We start from the raw sequence: 18,684 nt of genomic DNA, 5'->3' as shown, positions 1-18,684 counted from the left end.
TATTCATTTCCTTCTCTTGTTTGGTTGTGTTTTTCTATAATTCTTTAAGGAGTTTTTTGTTTCCTCTTTAAGGGCTTCTACTTGTTTACCTGTGTTGTCATTTATTTCCTTAAGGGAGTTATTTATGACATTCTTAAAGTACTCCATCATCATGACAAAATGTGATTTTAAATCTAAATCTTGTTTTTCCAGTGTGTTTTCATATCCAATGTTTGCTTTAGTGGGAGAACTGGGCTCTTATGGTACCAAGTAGTCATAGTTGCTGTTGCTTGGGTTCCTGTCCTTGCCTCCCACCATCTGGTTGTCTCTGGTGTTAGCTTGTATGCTGTATCTGATGGTGGCTTGACCCTCCTGTAGGCTCATGTGTCAGGACTCTTATAAATCTGTTTTCCTGTTTTCTTCCATTCAGTTATGGGAACAGAGTGTTCTGCTTTCAGTTGTGTAGTCACTCCTGGAGGCTGACTTTCAGCTCTTGGTGAGGGCAGTAACTAGAAGGGTCCTGCCCCTATTGCTCTTAGGTCCCAGTGTACGGGGCACAGCGATGTCACTAGGTGTTTTCCTCTTGATTCGGGAATGTGGGCAGAGAGTAGTTTCCTCTGGTTTCTAAGGACTGTTTGCACTTCTGAGGGTCTAGCTCTCCCACAAACCCTCCACATGATTTGGGTGCAAGGAACTGTTTGACTAGTTCAGTTCATATCCTGGCACAGACCTGGATCGTGGGGCTCCTGCAGCTGACTGTTCCTGTATTCCTGTGTCCAGAGGCACTATGCAGTTCCCTCTTGGGCCAGGGATGTAGGCAAAGGTGGGAAGAAGTTGCAGTCTCAGGATTGCCCACACTTCTGGGTGTTCGGTCTTCTCTCCCATGGGATTTGGGCAGGCAATACTTTTTAAACCAAAGTTATATAGAAAACATACATACATACATACATACATACATACATACATACATACACTCACTTACTTTGCAGAGCAGCAAGATGTCCTGAATCTACAGATTTCTGTCTTCTTTAGGTATCATAGCAGTATCTGAAATATACTTGAGGACCTCAGGACCCATGCTGAAGCCCAAAGAGAAGCAGGGACTGCCTTCATTCAGACCCAGCATCTATATGCAGCCATGGCTAACACCTTTCTGGAACACATGTGCTTCCTGGACATTGACTCCACACTCATCATGGTCTGCAACACTGGCATCATTTGGACTGTTGATTCACCTTCCCTATCTGTGGAGATCCTGAAATAGATGATTAAGTCTGGAATGAATATGGCTTGGCTAAATTTCTTAATGAACCCATAAGTACCATGCCAAGATCATCAAGAATGACTGTGTAGCCACAGAAAGCTTTGCATCTGTTCCCATTCTCTACCATTCCATTGTAGTGGCTCTGGACACAAAAGTACCTGAGATCTGGACTGGACTCATCAAGGGCAGCAGTACTGCAGAAGGGGAGCTGAAGATGGAAGCCATTCTGAAGATCACCTTAGAAACTACCTATATGGAAAACGTGATTAGAACATCCTATGGCTAGACTATAAGAACATTTGAAATTCGGTAGAGGAGGGCAGCAAGATCTACATGAACCAAAGGCTCATTTCACCACAGGTAAAGGAAAGGTGCTGACTAACTGGTGACAGAGGTAGAGAATGGTGTTTCCTTGTTTAGCAAGAAGGGTGAGAACCTGCCCGGAGCTGCTGTGGACATGCTTGCTATGTCAGAAAAGGACACCCAAGATCTAAAGTTTGGGGTGGAGTAAGATGTAGACATTGTGTTTGTATTTTTCATTCATAAGGCAGCTGATGGGCATGAGCATAAGAAAGTCCTGGGAAAGATGAGGAAGAACATCAAGAACATCAGCAAAATCCAAGGTGTCCACAGGTTTGATGAGATTTTGGAGCTCATTGTTACCTGGGCATTGAGATTCCTGCAGAGAAGTTCTTCCTGACTCAGAAAACACGTATATCCTGAAAGACTTGAAGCCCTAGTGAGTAGACAGGTCTACGGGGTAGGAGTCATCCTCTAGAAGACAGGGTAGACCTGAGAGGAATGGGATAAAGTACTGTGGGAGGGTGACCCAGGAGAGGGTTTACAACTGGACTGTAAAAAAGAAAATAAAGTTAATAAAAAAATAAAGTACAAGTTTATTGATCAAATTATTAGAACCTACAACTGTGTTTTAAAGGTCTTAAAGTTGGTATATATAATCAATGGGAATAAATAGATTACCTTAATGTGTAATGTTCTTATTGAGATAATAAAAAAATAGAATTCTTTAAATGATCAAAAGTATTTAAATAATTGACTATAAATCTAAAGACTTGAGGAAATTATAAACTTTTTTATAAATAAGAAAAGGAAATATAAGATGGTACATTGTCATTGATTTTAAATAATTTAAAATATGTGGAAATTATTGATTCTAATTGCAGCATTTGCATGTTAGATAAATGTGTTTGTCTTAATGTGCACTCCCCAAATCTTTTTAGGACAAACCACTCTAAGGCCACATTAGTCAAAATAACAGGTGAGTGGCCTACTTATCAGCTCAAATACCTCACTTCCTAGATGTGGTTATCAAAGACCCATTCAACATCCCTACCACCTTCTTACCATCTCACAACCTGGCACATACCTGGCCCTTGCATCCAATTCTGGAATATTCCTTCTGCTCAGAAGAAGTACACATTAATCAGAAAAGTGGAGATTCCCTGCTCCACCAAAACCAAGATAGCTACCAAAAGTTCAGTGACCAACCTGCTCAGAGACTCTGTAATGGAGCAAAGCTCAAGCCAGGTATTAGAAATCCTGTCCACAAAGGACAGACTACCAAAGAGAATACAGAAACCAAGGAAAAATGCACTATTCTGTAACCATGGACTTTTGTACCAGTGCCTGCATTCCCATTTTAATGACTCTGAGACTTCTTATGTATGAATAAATTCCTATGCCAAATGCTTTGGTTTGTTTCTTTTAGCTAATATCACACTTATTCTATTATAAGTCCTGACATGTTGTTTGTTACCTCTCCTTAGATTCATGTGACTGCATTTCCCAGAGCTCAGTGTGAATCTTTTCCCATGTCTGAGCCTCTTCTAGAAATTCTTTCTGCTGGTTGTTCTACCAACTATATCTTTTTTCATCCTACTGTCAAGTCTGCTCTTCTTTGACAGGAGGTATTTAAATGATTCTCTCTATATTTCCCCCTTCTAATCTAAAAAAGGCTTTTAATCTTACAACAATAAACTATATACAATATTACCAATTATTAAAACTATCAGGTAAGATAACATTCATAATATCCAGTCCGCTTGTATTTGGCAAACTTCGAGATAGTACTCTACTATTTATCCCATTTTGTTGAGTTGATACTCTGTACTTAAATCATTTTCTACCAAGGCTTTCCTTTTCATCCCCAAATCATTGTGCAATTATGACTATCTAGTCACCAACTGCATCAGAGACCTGAGAAAGAATAATTTCCTGAGTATGCAGAAACTACATGCAAGCTGCTTCCAAAACTCTAAAAATGATAGCAAAAATTGGCTGCTTGAACTGAGCCCCCAAAATTTTCTGTGTCATTGGAGCATCATCTTCAGCCTTCTGACTCAGATTATCTGTCAGATTCCTTTGTGAAGTGTGAAATATGAAGAAATGCTTACCATGTTTTGGCATACCTTAGCAGTAAGGTTACCTGTGCCTTGTTTGTCTGGTTGAGAGACTTTGTCTGCTTTGGTAGTAGTTGAAGCAAGGGCAGTTTCCTGCCTACTGACTAGCTTGCTGCATTTGATCCAAATTCCACATAGAGGTCTTTGATGCTCAGCATCTTTCCTGGGTAAGAATGTAGTGCTGCCAGGAAAAAAATATGCATTGTCATAAAAATCTTTTAATAATAAAACATATCTAAATGCCATCTTTTGTCAATTTCTGGGGTTTTTAAGACCATTTATCCATCTAGTATATATATGAATAGACATATGTCATTTGTTTCTTGCTATTTACTATCTGTTTAACCTTAGGATCATATTCCTATAATAAACTAGACAAGTATTTAACATAACCATGAATTGATTATCTGACTAGTAACTTCACTTTTTAATTATCCTAAAAAGTTTGTAACAGCAGCTTTCAAATATACTAGCATTTAACTTTACATTTTTAAGAACTATATAGATACAATACTATAAAAAGAGTTGATACAGAGTATGTTGTAACCAAATATAACCTTAATTTTATATCAGTGTGTAAAAATATATACCAATGTATGATTTTGGGCTAGTATTATCTTTATAAGCAATAGATTCAGTAATCTACATTTTATCACTCTTACTCCTGAATTATTCCTGTAACTTCCCATTTTTTTTCTTTTTTTTTTTTATTAACTTGAGTATTTCTTATATACATTTCGAGTGTTATTCCCTTTCCCGGTTTCCGGGCAAACATCCCCCTCCCCCCTCCCCTTCCTTATGGGTGTTCCCCTCCCAACCCTCCCCCCATTGCCGCCCTCCCCCCATAGACTAGTTCATTGGGGGTTTAGTCTTAGCAGGACCCAGGGCTTCCCCTTCCACTGGTGCTCTTACTAGGATATTCATTGCTACCTATGGGGTCAGAGTCCAGGGTCAGTCCATGTATAGTCTTTAGGTAGTGGCTTAGTCCCTGGAAGCTCTGGTTGCTTGGCATTGTTGTACTTTGGGGGTCTCGAGCCCCTTCAAGCTCTTCCAGTTCTTTCTCTGATTCCTTCAACGGGGGTTCTATTCTCAGTTCAGTGGTTTGCTGCTGGTATTCGCCTCTGTATTTGCTGTATTCTGGCTGTGTCTCTCAGGAGCGATCTACATCCGGCTCCTGTCGGTCTGCACTTCTTTGCTTCATCCATCTTGTCTAATAGGGTGGCTGTATATGTATGGGCCAAATGTGGGGCAGGCTCTGAATGGGTGTTCCTTCAGTCTCTGTTTTAATCTTTGCCTCTCCCTTCCCTGCCAAGGGTATTCTTTTTCCTCATTTAAAGAAGGAGTGAAGCATTCACATTTTGATCATCCGTCTTGAGTTTCGTTTGTTCTAGGGATCTAGGGTAATTCAAGCATTTGGGCTAATAGCCACTTATCAATGAGTGCATACCATGTATGTCTTTCTGTGATTGGGTTAGCTCACTCAGGATGATATTTTCCAGTTCCAACCATTTGCCTACGAATTTCATAAACTCGTTATTTTTGATAGCTGAGTAATATTCCATTGTGTAGATGTACCACATTTTCTGTATCCATTCCTCTGTTGAGGGGCATCTGGGTTCTTTCCATTTTCTAGCTATTATAAATAAGGCTGCGATGAACATAGTGGAGCACGTGTCTCTTTTATATGTTGAGGCATCTTTTGGGTATATGCCCAAGAGAGGTATAGCTGGATCCTCAGGCAGTTCAATGTCCAATTTTCTGAGGAACCTCCAGACTGATTTCCAGAATGGTTTTACCAGTCTGCAATCCCACCAACAATGGAGGAGTGTTCCTCTTTCTCCGCATCCTCACCAGCATCTGCTGTCACCTGAGTTTTTGATCTTAGCCAATCGCACTGGTGTGAGGTGAAATCTCAGGGTTGTTTTGATTTGCATTTCCCTTATGACTAAAGATGTTGAACATTTCTTTAGGTGTTTCTCAGCCATTCAGCATTCCTCACCTGTGAATTCTTTGTTTAGCTCTGAACCCCATTTTTTTTGGTTCTTTTTTTCGGAGCTGGGGACCGAACCCAAGAACCCCATTTTTTAATAGGGTTATTTGTTTCCCTGCGGTCTAACTTCTTGAGTTCTTTGTATATTTTGGATATAAGGCCTCTATCTGTTGTAGGATTGGTAAAGATCTTTTCCCAATCTGTGGGTTGCCGTTTTGTCCTAACCACAGTGTCCTTTGCCTTACAGAAGCTTTGCAGTTTTATGAGATCCCATTTGTCGATTCTTGATCTTAGAGCATAAGCCATTGGTGTTTTGTTCAGGAAATTTTTTCCAGTGCCCATGTGTTCCAGATGCTTCCCTAGTTTTTCTTCTATTAGTTTGAGTGTGTCTGGTTTGATGTGGAGGTCCTTGATCCACTTGGACTTAAGCTTTGTACAGGGTGATAAGCATGGATCGATCTGCATTCTTCTACATGTTGACCTCCAGTTGAACCAGCATCATTTGCTGAAAATGCTATCTTTTTTCCATTGGATGGTTTTGGCTCCTTTGTCAAAAATCAAGTGCCATAGGTGTGTGGGTTCATTTCTGGGTCTTCAATTCTATTCCATTGGTCTATCTGTCTGTCTCTGTACCAAAACCATGCAGTTTTTATCACTATTGCTCTGTAATACTGCTTGAGTTCAGGGATAGTGATTCCCCCTGAAGTCCTTTTATTGTTGAGGATAGCTTTAGCTATCCTGGGTTTTTTGTTATTCCAGATGAATTTGCAAATTGTTCTGTCTAACTCTTTGAAGAATTGGATTGGTATTTTGATGGGGATTGCATTGAATCTGTAGATTGCTTTTGGTAAAATGGCCATTTTTACTATATTAATCCTGCCAATCCATGAGCATGGGAGATCTTTCCATCTTCTGAGGTCTTCTTCAATTTCTTTCCTCAGTGTCTTGAAGTTCTTATTGTACAGATCTTTTACTTGCTTGGTTAAGGTCACACCGAGGTACTTTATATTATTTGGGTCTATTATGAAGGGTGTCGTTTCCCTAATTTCTTTCTCGGCTTGTTTCTCTTTTGTATAGAGGAAGGCAACTGATTTATTTGAGTTAATTTTATACCCAGCCACTTTGCTGAAGTTGTTTATCAGCTATAGTAGTTCTCTGGTGGAACTTTTGGGATCACTTAAATATACTATCATATCATCTGCAAATAGTGATATTTTGACTTCTTCTTTTCCAATCTGTATCCCCTTGACCTCCTTTTGTTGTCTCATTGCTCTGGCTAGAACTTCAAGAACTATATTGAATAAGTAGGGAGAGAGTGGGCAGCCTTGTCTAGTGCCTGATTTTAGTGGGATTGCTTCAAGTTTCTCTCCATTTAGTTTAATGTTAGCAACTGGTTTGCTGTATATGGCTTTTACTATGTTTAGGTATGGGCCTTGAATTCCTATTCTTTCCAGGACTTTTATCATGAAGGGGTGTTGAATTTTGTCAAATGCTTTCTCAGCATCTAAGGAAATGATCATGTGGTTCTGTTCTTTCAGTTTGTTTATATGATGGATCACGTTGATGGTTTTCCGTATATTAAACCATCCCTGCATGCCTGGGATGAAGCCAACTTGATCATGGTGGATGATTGTTTTGATGTGCTCTTGGATTCGGTTTGCCAGAATTTTATTGAGTATTTTTGCGTCGATATTCATAAGGGAAATTGGTCTGAAGTTCTCTTTCTTTGTTGGGTCTTTGTGTGGTTTAGGTATAAGAGTAATTGTGGCTTCGTAGAAGGAATTCGGTAGGGCTCCATCTGTTTCAATTTTGTGGAATAGTTTGGATAATATTGGTATGAGGTCTTCTATGAAGGTTTGATAGAATTCTGCACTAAACCCGTCTGGACCTGGGCTCTTTTTGGTTGGAAGACCTTTAATGACTGCTTCTATTTCCTTAGGAGTTATGGGGTTGTTTAACTGGTTTATCTGTTCCTGATTTAACTTCGATACCTGGTATCTGTCTAGGAAATTGTCCATTTCCTGAAGATTTTCAAATTTTGTTGAATATAGGTTTTTATAGTAAGATCTGATGATTTTTTGAATTTCCTCTGAATCTGTAGTTATGTCTCCCTTTTCATTTCTGATTTTGTTAATTTGGACGCACTCTCTGTGTCCTCTCGTTAGTCTGGCTAAGGGTTTATCTATCTTGTTGATTTTCTCAAAGAACCAACTTTTGGTTCTGTTGATTCTTTCTATGGTCCTTTTTGTTTCTACTTGGTTGATTTCAGCTCTGATTTTGATTATTTCCTGCCTTCTACTCCTCCTGGGTGTATTTGCTTCTTTTTGTTCTAGAGCTTTTAGGTGTGCTGTCAAGCCGCTGACATATGCTCTTTCCTGTTTCTTTCTGCAGGCACTCAGCGCTATGAGTTTTCCTCTTAGCACAGCTTTCATTGTGTCCCATAAGTTTGAGTATGTTGTATCTTCATTTTCATTAAATTCTAAAAAGTTTTTAATTTCTTTCTTTATTTCTTCCTTGACCAGGTTATCATTGAGTAGAGCATTGTTCAATTTCCACGTATATGTGGGCATTCTTCCCTTATTGTTATTGAAGACCAGTTTTAGGCCGTGGTGGTCCGATAGCACGCATGGGATTATTTCTATCTTTCTGTACCTGTTGAGGCCCGTTTTTTGACCAATTATATGGTCAATTTTGGAGAAAGTACCATGAGGAGCTGAGAAGAAGGTATATCCTTTTGTTTAGGATAGAATGTTCTATAAATATCCGTTAAGTCCATTTGGCTCATGACTTCTCTAATCTGTCGACATCACTGTTTAATTTCTGTTTCCATGATCTGTCCATTGATGAGAGTGGGGTGTTGAAATCTCCCACTATTATTGTGTGAGGTGCAATGTGTGTTTTGAGCTTTAGTAAGTTTTCTTTTACGTATGTAGGTGCCCTTGTATTTGGGGCATAGATATTTAGGATTGAGAGTTCATCTTGGTGGATTTTTCCTTTGATGAATATGAAGTGTCCTTCCTTATCTTTTTTGATGACTTTTAGTTGGAAATTGATTTTATTTGATATTAGAATGGCTACTCCAGCTTGCTTCTTCTGACCATTTGCTTGGAAAGTTGTTTTCCAGCCTTTCACTCTGAGGTAGTGTCTGTCTTTGTCTCTGAGGTGTGTTTCCTGTAGGCAGCAGAATGCAGGGTCCTCGTTGCGTATCCAGTTTGTTAACCTATGTCTTTTTATTGGGGAGTTGAGGCCATTGATATTGAGAGATATTAAGGAATAGTAATTATTGTTTCCCTTTATATTTATATTTGGATGTGAGGTTATGTTTGTGTGCTTTCATTCTCTTTGTTTTGTTGCCAAGACGATTAGTTTCTTGCTTCTTCTAGGGTATAGCTTGCCTCCTTATGTTGGGCTTTACCATTTATTATCCTTTGTAGTGCTGGATTTGTAGAAAGATATTGTGTAAATTTGGTTTTGTCATGGAATATCTTGGTTTCTCCATCAATGTTAATTGAGAGTTTTGCTGGATACAGTAACCTGGGCTGGCATTTGTGTTCTCTTAGGGTCTGTATGACATCAGTCCAGGATCTTCTGGCCTTCATAGTTTCTGGCGAGAAGTCTGGTGTGATTCTGATAGGTCTCCCTTTATATGTTACTTGACCTTTTTCCCTTACTGCTTTTAATATTCTTTCTTTATTTTGTGCGTTTGGTGTTTTGACAATTATGTGATGGGAGGTGTTTCTTTTCTGGTCCAATCTATTTGGAGTTCTGTAGGCTTCTTGTATGTCTATGGGTATCTCTTTTTTTAGGTTAGGGAAGTTTTCTTCTATGATTTTGTTGAAGATATTTACTGGTCCTTTGAGCTGGGAGTCTTCACTCTCTTCTATACCTATTATCCTTAGGTTTGATCTTCTCATTGAGTCCTGGATTTCCTGTATGTTTTGGACCAGTAGCTTTTTCCGCTTTACATTATCTTTGACAGTTGAGTCAATGATTTCTATGGAATCTTCTGCTCCTGAGATTCTCTCTTCCATCTCTTGTATTCTGTTGGTGAAGCTTGTATCTACAGCTCCTTGTCTCTTCTTTTGGTTTTCTATATCCAGGGTTGTTTCTATGTGTTCTTTCTTGATTGCTTCTATTTCCATTTTTAATTCCTTCAACTGTTTGATTGTGTTTTCCTGGAATTCTTTCAGGGATTTTTGTGATTCCTCTCTGTAGGCTTCTACTTGTTTATTAATGTTTTCCTGTGTTTCCCTAAGTGTGTTCATGTCTTTCTTGAAGTCCTCCAGCATCATGATCAAATATGATTTTGAAACTAGATCTTGCTTTTCTGGTGTGTTTGGATATTCCATGTTTGTTTTGGTGGGAGAATTGGGCTCTGATGATGGCATGTAGTCTTGGTTTCTGTTGCTTGGGTTCCTGCGCTTGCCTCTCGCCATCAGATTATCTCTAGTGTTACTTTGTTCTGCTATTTCTGACAGTGGCTAGACTGTCCTATACGCCTGTGTGTCAGGAGTGCTGTAGACCTGTTTTCCTCTCTTTCAGTCAGTTATGGGGACAGTGTGTTCTGCTTTCGGGCCTGTAGTTTTTCCTCTCTACAGGTCTTCAGCTGTTCCTGTGGGCCTGTGTCTTGAGTTCAACAGGCAGCTTTCTTGCAGCAGAAAATTTGGTCTTACCTGTGGTCCCGAGGCTCAGGTTCGCTCGTGGGGTGCTGCCCAGGGGCTCTCTGCAGCGGCAGCAACCAGGAAGACCTGTGCCGCCCCTTCCGGGAGCTTCAGTGCACCAGGGTTCCAGATGGTCTTTGGCTTTTTCCTCTGGCGTCCGAGATGTGTGTGCAGGGAGCAGTCTCTTCTGGTTTCCCAGGCTTGTCTGCCTCTCTGAAGGTTTAGCTCTCCCTCCCACGGGATTTGGGTGCAGAGAACTGTTTATCCGGTCGGTTTCTTTTTTTTTATTTTTTTTATTTTTTTTATTAACTTGAGTATTTCTTATATACATTTCGAGTGTTATTCCCTTTCCCGGTTTCCGGGCAAACATCCCCCTCCCCCCTCCCCTTCCTTATGGGTGTACCCCTCCCAACCCTCCCCCCATTGCCGCCCTCCCCCCATAGACTAGTTCATTGGGGGTTCAGTCTTAGCAGGACCCAGGGCTTCCCCTTCCACTGGTGCTCTTACTAGGATATTCATTGCTACCTATGGGGTCAGAGTCCAGGGTCAGTCCATGTATAGTCTTTAGGTAGTGGCTTAGTCCCTGGAAGCTCTGGTTGCTTGGCATTGTTGTACTTTTGGGGTCTCGAGCCCCTTCAAGCTCTTCCAGTTCTTTCTCTGATTCCTTCAACGGGGGACCTATTCTCAGTTCAGTGGTTTGCTGCTGGCATTCGCCTCTGTATTTGCTGTATTCTGGCTGTGTCTCTCAGGAGCGATCTACATCCAGCTCCTGTCAGTCTGCACTTCTTTGCTTCATCCATCTTGTCTAATTGGGTGGCTGTATATGTATGGGCCACATGTGGGGCAGGCTCTGAATGGGTGTTCCTTCAGTCTCTGTTTTAATCTTTGCCTCTCCCTTCCCTGCCAAGGGTATTTTTTCCTCATTTAAAGAAGGAGTGAAGCATTCACATTTTGATCATCCGTCTTGAGTTTCGTTTGTTCTAGGGATCTAGGGTAATTCAAGCATTTGGGCTAATAGCCACTTATCAATGAGTGCATACCATGTATGTCTTTCTGTGATTGGGTTAGCTCACTCAGGATGATATTTTCCAGTTCCAACCATTTGCCTACGAATTTCATAGACTCGTTCTTTTTGATAGCTGAGTAATATTCCATTGTGTAGATGTACCACATTTTCCGGTCGGTTTCTTTCAGGTTCCGGCGGTGTCTCAGGCTGGTGTCCTGCCGCTCCTTGGCCCTCCCCCACGGGAGCCCAGAGGCCTTATACAGTTTCCTCTTGGGCCAGGGATGTGGGCAGGGGTGAGCAGTGTTGGTGGTCTCTTCCACTCTGCAGCCTCAGGAGTGCCCACCTGACCAGGCGGTTGGGTCTCTCTCTCACCGGGTCTGGGAGCAGAGAGCTGCTGCGGGCCGGGATCGCGGGGTAACTTCCCATTTTTATCACTCCACTTCCTTTATTCCCTCTTAGCATAAGAAAGAAAGAAAGAAAGAAAGAGGAAAGAAAAAGAAAGAACATTTTGAATATAACCTCCTATATTTTCTTTCTGCCCGTATCAAGACCATTAACAACTCAACACCTTTTAAATGGTGCAAGCATCCATCATCTGTTGAATGACCAAAAAAATCATTCAACTCCTTTAAATGAAACTAAAAAAAATCATCCTTAGTAAGGTAATCAAAAAAAATATGGTAAGTACTCATATATAATTGAATTTTAGCTTTATATAAAACACAATCACACTTCAGTTTAGAGGCCAAGAGAGGAGGCTAAGTAAAAAGGAGTAAAAAGGAAGACTCAAGGAGGCATGCTAGGATATCTCTGGGAAGGGGGGATAGAATAGATTTCCAGGTAGATTGGGGTCAGTGGGTTGGAAACAGGAGGGATCAAATATAGGGTGAAGGGATGCAGAAAATACTGTGAGAGGGACTGGAATTGGGGATTTTGGGGGTGAGGGAGAAAACGACAGCCATGTAAATTCCATGAATCTATGAGAGTAACACTAGGAAAGACCCCTATTTATATGGGCCATCTTTTTTAACCAGTCAAACTTCAATTGGAGGGATTGTATCACCAGTGCAGACACTAAACCTTACCCCTACAGTTTACCCTGCCTGCTGAGTATGCTGGGACAAGAATCTAGCAGAATCATCATCAAAGAAACCAAACAGACTTCAACCATCAACTGATGGGAGCAGATGCACAATTATCACAGCCAAACATTACAGACCTCTGAGAAGTGGGAAAGGAAAGATTGCAGAAACTAGAAGAATAAAGGGCATGTCAGGATAAAAAGTCTGACAGAATCAAATGACTGGAGCTCATAGAAACTTGCAGAGATTCAGGGGCCTATAGTGGTCTGAACTATGTCCTCTGCATATATGTTATGGTAGTGAAGCTTCTTCTTGTGAGTGGGAGTAGGGGTTGTCCCTGACTCTTTTGCCTACTTGTAGGACTCTTTTCCTCCTACTGGGATTCTTCATCCAGCCATGTTGTGAGGGGTGCTCATTTAAATTGAAAACTAGTTATAACCATCACAGATTCATCCCTTTCAGTGGACACTCAAAATATCTCATTCATAAACTATTTCCCTGTCCCAAGATTCCATGTTAATATCACAATATAATACAGATTGTTACTTTAATAAAGCCACAGTTTTGAAAAATTTAACACTCTGAAAGCCCAAGAACTCTCTAAGGATCCAGTCTCTTAACTGGGGACTAATGCAAAATTGAAAAGAAGAGAATTATTTAATAATTCAAAAGGAAAGAACCACGTCACAGTTTCAATCAGACCAAAGCAAATATCAAGAAGTATAAATTGAATTCTCTGGTTTAGTTCTTAATATATAGGAACTATTCACAATATTCTGAGCTCTGAAGGGCTAGATTTTTCATCCACAGCACAGAAAGCTTGACTCTTAGGCTCTGGTCAGCATTATTGAAGACCTGTGTATGTACTTAATGATTGTCCTTCAACCTTGCATCTCAGATATGCTAAAATCTCCACTACAACTGAGAATGCACTATCACACCTAGCCTTTCCTGTCCTCTCACTGCTCAAAACCTCAGATGGTTTCTATGATACCTTTAATTCTGAGTTTTTCATTGCTCTTTCTGCAAAAGCTTCTCTAGGCCTATTAAAGTGGCATGTTTCATATGCTCTCCATGACCATTTCAGCAACACAATTTGCATACTAAAAATACCACATGGGGAATTTATACACATAATCAAATCGGGCTTCTATCTAAAGAGGTATTATTGACATACTCTGAATCACAGTTTCTGTGTGCTAATCATGATGAATATATTCAAAAGGTTTTGTCTTCACAATGATAATCTAATGATCACAGCTTTTATTTTTAAAATATTTCTCACATATATATTACAACCAACTGAAGTTTTCTTCTTCCTCTCCTCTCCCCACCCTCCCATCTCCCAGCCTGCCTGCCACTACCTCCCATCTCCTCCACATCAACTCTAGACTCTACCTTCCCTCAGGAAAAAAAAAATCAAAAAACAAAACAGTCTTCCCAGGGATATCAGCCAAAGTCAGGATAGCATGCTATAAGAGCACACAGCAGAAATCACCACATGAAGGCTAGCAACTAAATAGGATAAAAAAGGTCCACAAATGGGCAAAATAGTCAGAGATATCTGTATCACCCACACCCACTCATGTCATGGCTGGACAAAGAAACCCAATAGGCAGAAAAGAGTTCTACAAGTAGACAAAAGAGTCTCCCACACACAAAAAAAATCTATGAGAGAATTCTTACAACTGATAACTTCAGGAAAGTGGATGGATACAAAATTAACTCAAACAAATCAGTAGCCTTCCCCTATCAAAAGGATAAATGGGCTGAGAAAGAATTTTCAGAAACAACCCTCTTTAGTCACAAATAATAGGAGATATCTTGGTGTTATGCTAACCAAGCAAGTGAAATATCTGTATGACAAGAACTACAAGAAAGAAATTTAAGAAAACCTGAGAAGGTGGAAAGATCTCCATGTTAATAGATTGGCAGGATTAACATAGTAAAAATGGCCATCTTACTGAAAGCAACCCATAGATTCAATGTAATCCCCCTCAAAATCCCAAATAAATCCTTCACAGAGATTGAAAGTGCAATTATCAAATATATCTGGAATAACAAACAAACAAAAAACAATAAAAGAACTTCTGGGGAAATCATCATTCCTGACCTCAAACTCTACTACAGAGCAATAGCGATTAAAAAAAAAAAACACACAAGGTATTGGTACTGAGACTGTCAGGTAGATCAATGAAATAGAATTGAAGGCCCAGAAATTGACCCCCACACATATGGTGACTTGACGTTTGATAAAGGAGCCAAAACCATCCAGTGGAAAAAAGACAGCATTTTGACAAATGGTGGAGGTTGGCATGTAGAAGAATGCAAATTGACCCATTCTTATCTCCTTGTACATACTTCAGTTCAAGTGCACCGAGGACATCCACATTAAACCAGATACTGTGAATCTAATATAAGAGAAATGGGAAAGATTCTCAAACACTTTGGCACGAGGAAAATAGTTCTGAACAGAATACCAATGGATTACACTCTATGATCAAAAATTCACAAATGGGACATCATATAATTGAAAAGCATCTGTAAGGTGAAGGACACTGTCAATAGCAGTATCCTATCTTTTTATGGCTCAGCCATCTCTCTATCCAAGAAAGACAAATATAATCAGTGCCTTGATCAGCGGTCATCAGAGATACTCACTTTTGCAGTAGCTGTAAAGAAATGCAGAGACTGTCTATCCAATTTCTAGAGTTGGAGGCCTTGGAACACTAGGTCCTAAGTAGGATATTTTCATCAAATTCTTTCCACCAGGGCTCAGGGAATCTGAGTAAAAAGAGGCAGAACTATTGTTAGAGCCAGGAAGGATTGGCAGAAAGTTAATAAGGCCTTCTAAGCACAGCAAGACTGCTGTATATATGACCTCACAAGGACTGTAGCAATTGAAAAATTGGCTACATAGGTCTGTGTCTGATGAGGTACAAAGAGAAGGGGACACAAACTGTCCTAACACAGAAGCTACCTCCAACTGATAATCACTGACAAAAAAAATGATTTTTTTCAAAGCAGCCTCACTGGAGATAGAACCACTCTTAAGGATAGGCCTTTTCCCCATCAGCAAATGGTCAACACAAAATGAACTCAGTGAGGGCTTTGTAGATAAATTGTCTTACAATCTTTTCATGGACATTTTTTAACAGGTCCATTGAATACATATTATCGCTTCCTGTTTTGTGTTTTCATGAATTCCTTTGTGTATGAACGTGTGTGTCTCCGTGTTTTCCTTTGGCTCTTTTTCAGTTTGCTGTGTCACAGAGTCAGCTCTGGTCATAGACAAAAACTGGAAGGATCCTGTCCCAGACTGCTCCTCATATCCGGTGTTCAGATGGCTTGAGGTGGGTTTCTTTTAGGCCAGGAATATGAGCAGAAGTCATGGTGTCACCTGTGTGCTCAGTGTTGTCCTCACTTCTTAGAATCCAGCCCCCTCCCCATGGGATCTCTGCTCTCAAGTGTGTCAGCACTCCTGGAGACTGTCTTTTTCCCAGTGGGATCTGGGTACAGGTGCTGTGGCACAGGGTTAGCTCTGGCATCAGGTAGAAATTGGTAGGATCCTGTTCTACACTCCTCCTCAGTTCCTGTGACCACAGGTCTCTCGGCAGGTTCCTCTTGGGCCAGGAATATGAAGAGAAATGGTGGTCTTACCTCTGCTCTCAGAATTGTCCTCACTTTTGAGAATCCAGCTTTCTCCCCACAGGATTTGGGTACAGAGCTGTGGCACAGGTCAGCTCTGGGTACAGGTGGAAATTGGACAGACCTTGTCCCAGAATGCAGTTTCTATGTCCACAAGGTTCCACATGCATTCCCTTTGTGCCAGGAATGTGAGTAGAAGTGGTGGTCTTACCTGTGCTTTCAGGTGTGTTAATATTTCTAGAGAATGGCTCTCTTCCAGTGAGATCTAGTTTCGTTGTTCTGGTTTCCTAATTCTTCCTTTTACACGTATATTAAAATAAAATAATGAAGCCTTGGAACAGAAACTCAGTGGTAAATCACATACTTAAATGCACAAAGCCAAAGACTCAAGAACAGCACTTAAACATATATCCATTAGATAGTTTCAAAGACACATATGTAAATTTTCCAGGTCCCCATTTATATATATATATATATATATATATATATATATATATCACAGAATGACTGCTTTTTCTTTCTTTTTGCTACATTGAATACTTGCTGAATGATACAGAACATGTCTTCTTTCATGTGCACCTGTGTATGCCTCATAATGGACAAGTTGTATATCTCTTCTAATATCTTCAAACAAGTCCACTTTTACCAATGTTCTATGATGTAAGTTCACAATCACTTCCTAACATTTTTTATAATTAGAATATATGAATCATTTGTTTATTAGATATCCAGACATACTGTAACTGTAATGTTTTTCTAATGTAAAAAACAGTGATTATCATCTGACTAAGGTTGGCGCTTTATAGAAATTTGGCTCAGAAGAAATAGTTTGCAGAGCTACTAAAAATCATGTTAATGTAGTTTCTGGCATGGATTTACAAGTTTCAGTGTGATGCCATTCTGATTATTTTGATAAGTGCATTATGTGCATGGCACTGTATTATGTCACCGTAAAGCAAAGTCTTATCTGATAGCAACTTATCCCAGTTTCTAGAAAGGATAAAGAATACTTCTTAACATTCAATCATACAAGTCAATTGATATTATGACAACTGAGGTGACACTGTTTAACTCTAATCACTTGGTTATCTTTAAAAATAAAACCTAATCAATCAATATCACTGTACATAGAATAGTGATCAATACCAACATTTAGCATTTAATTGTGTTAATATAAGCTGAAAGCTAAACATACATGTTTGAAGTTAATATATACTGATATACACTATGGTAAATTTATATACACTATAATAAATGCAGACTGTGCTACTCATCATCTTTAATTTTTTAAATTTATTTTTAATTACTTTTATTTTTAATTGTCTATTCATTGCCCCGGGTCTGGTCCACCCTCCCACAGTTCTTCATCCCATTCCTCCTACCCCAGTTTCTAAGAGGATGTCCTCTTCCCAACCCCCACTCCCAGTGGCCTCAACTCTCTCAAGGATTACATTCCTCTTCTCCCACTGAGGCCAGACCAGGCAGTTCTCTGCCTTGTATGTATCTGAGGCCTCAGATCAACTACTGTATGTTGCCTTATTGGTGTCTCAGTGTCTAAGATATCTCACAGGTCTGGGCTACTTGAAACTGCTGGTCTTCTTACTGGGATGCCCTCTTCTTCAGCTTCATTCAGCCTTTACCTAATTCAACAAACAGGAGTTCCTCACTTGAGTTCAATGGTTGGGTGTAAGTATCTGTATCTGCTTCTTGGTCCTATCATAGAAAGCTATGCTGGGCTCCTGTCTGTAATAACACCTTAGCATCATTAATAGTGTCAGTCTTTGGAGCTTCCATTTGAGATGGTTCCAAGTTTGGTCGAGTCACTGGACTGTCTCTGCTTTAGTCTCTTCTTCACTTTTGTCCCTGAAGTTCTTTTTTTTTTTTTTTTGGTTCTTTTTTTTTTTGGAGCTGGGGACCGAACCCAGGGCCTTGCGCTTCCTAGGCAAGCGCTCTACCACTGAGCTAAATCCCCAACCCCACTGAAGTTCTTTCAGACAGAAATAATTCTGGGTCAGAGTTTGTGACTGTGTTATGACAATATCATCCTTCCACTTGATGCCCTATTTTTCTACTGGAGGTTGATTCTATGAGTTTCCTTTATTCACTGTTGGGCATTTCATTTAAGGTCCCTCCCTTTGAGTCTATACCACTCTTTGGTATATACCCAAATGATGCCCCATAATACTACAGGGGCACATACTCCACTATGTTCATAGCAGCCTTATCTGTAATAGCCACAAGCTGTAAACAACCTAGATGACCCAAAACAGAAGAATGGATACAGAAAATGTGGTTCATTTACAAATGGAATACTATTCAGCTCTTAAGAATGAGGACATCATGAGTTTTTCAGGCAAATGGATGGAACTAGAAAATATCCTAAGAAAGGTAACTCAGACACAAAAGAACATGCAAAAGGAAATGTTATGTACTCACCAATTAGTGGATATTATCAAAAAAGGCAAAATACCCAGAATAAAATCCACAGAACTCAAGATGTTAACAAATAGAAGGTCCAGTGAGGATGCATGATTCCCACTTGGGAAGGAGAAAAAACAATCATGAGGGAGGGGGCAGAGGGAAGAAGGACCTGGGTGAGAGAGGTGAGGAGGAGGGGGTAAGGAGAACATGATC

General features: G+C 40.0%; 1 pseudogene; it reads left to right on the top strand.

Annotated features, from left to right (window-relative positions):
* The first annotated feature begins 1,049 nt into the window (after positions 1-1,049).
* On the top strand, positions 1,050-2,085 carry LOC148001508 (pyruvate kinase PKM pseudogene; annotated as a pseudogene).
* The last annotated feature ends 16,599 nt before the right edge of the window (positions 2,086-18,684 follow it).

The sequence above is a fragment of the Rattus norvegicus genome, chromosome 13 (assembly GCF_021556685.1).
Source record: "Rattus norvegicus strain SHRSP/BbbUtx chromosome 13, alternate assembly SHRSP_T2T, whole genome shotgun sequence".
Taxonomy (NCBI): Eukaryota; Metazoa; Chordata; class Mammalia; order Rodentia; family Muridae; genus Rattus; species Rattus norvegicus.
The sequence above is the reverse complement of the archived record's forward strand: the minus strand, read 5'-3'. Positions and strand labels throughout refer to the sequence as shown.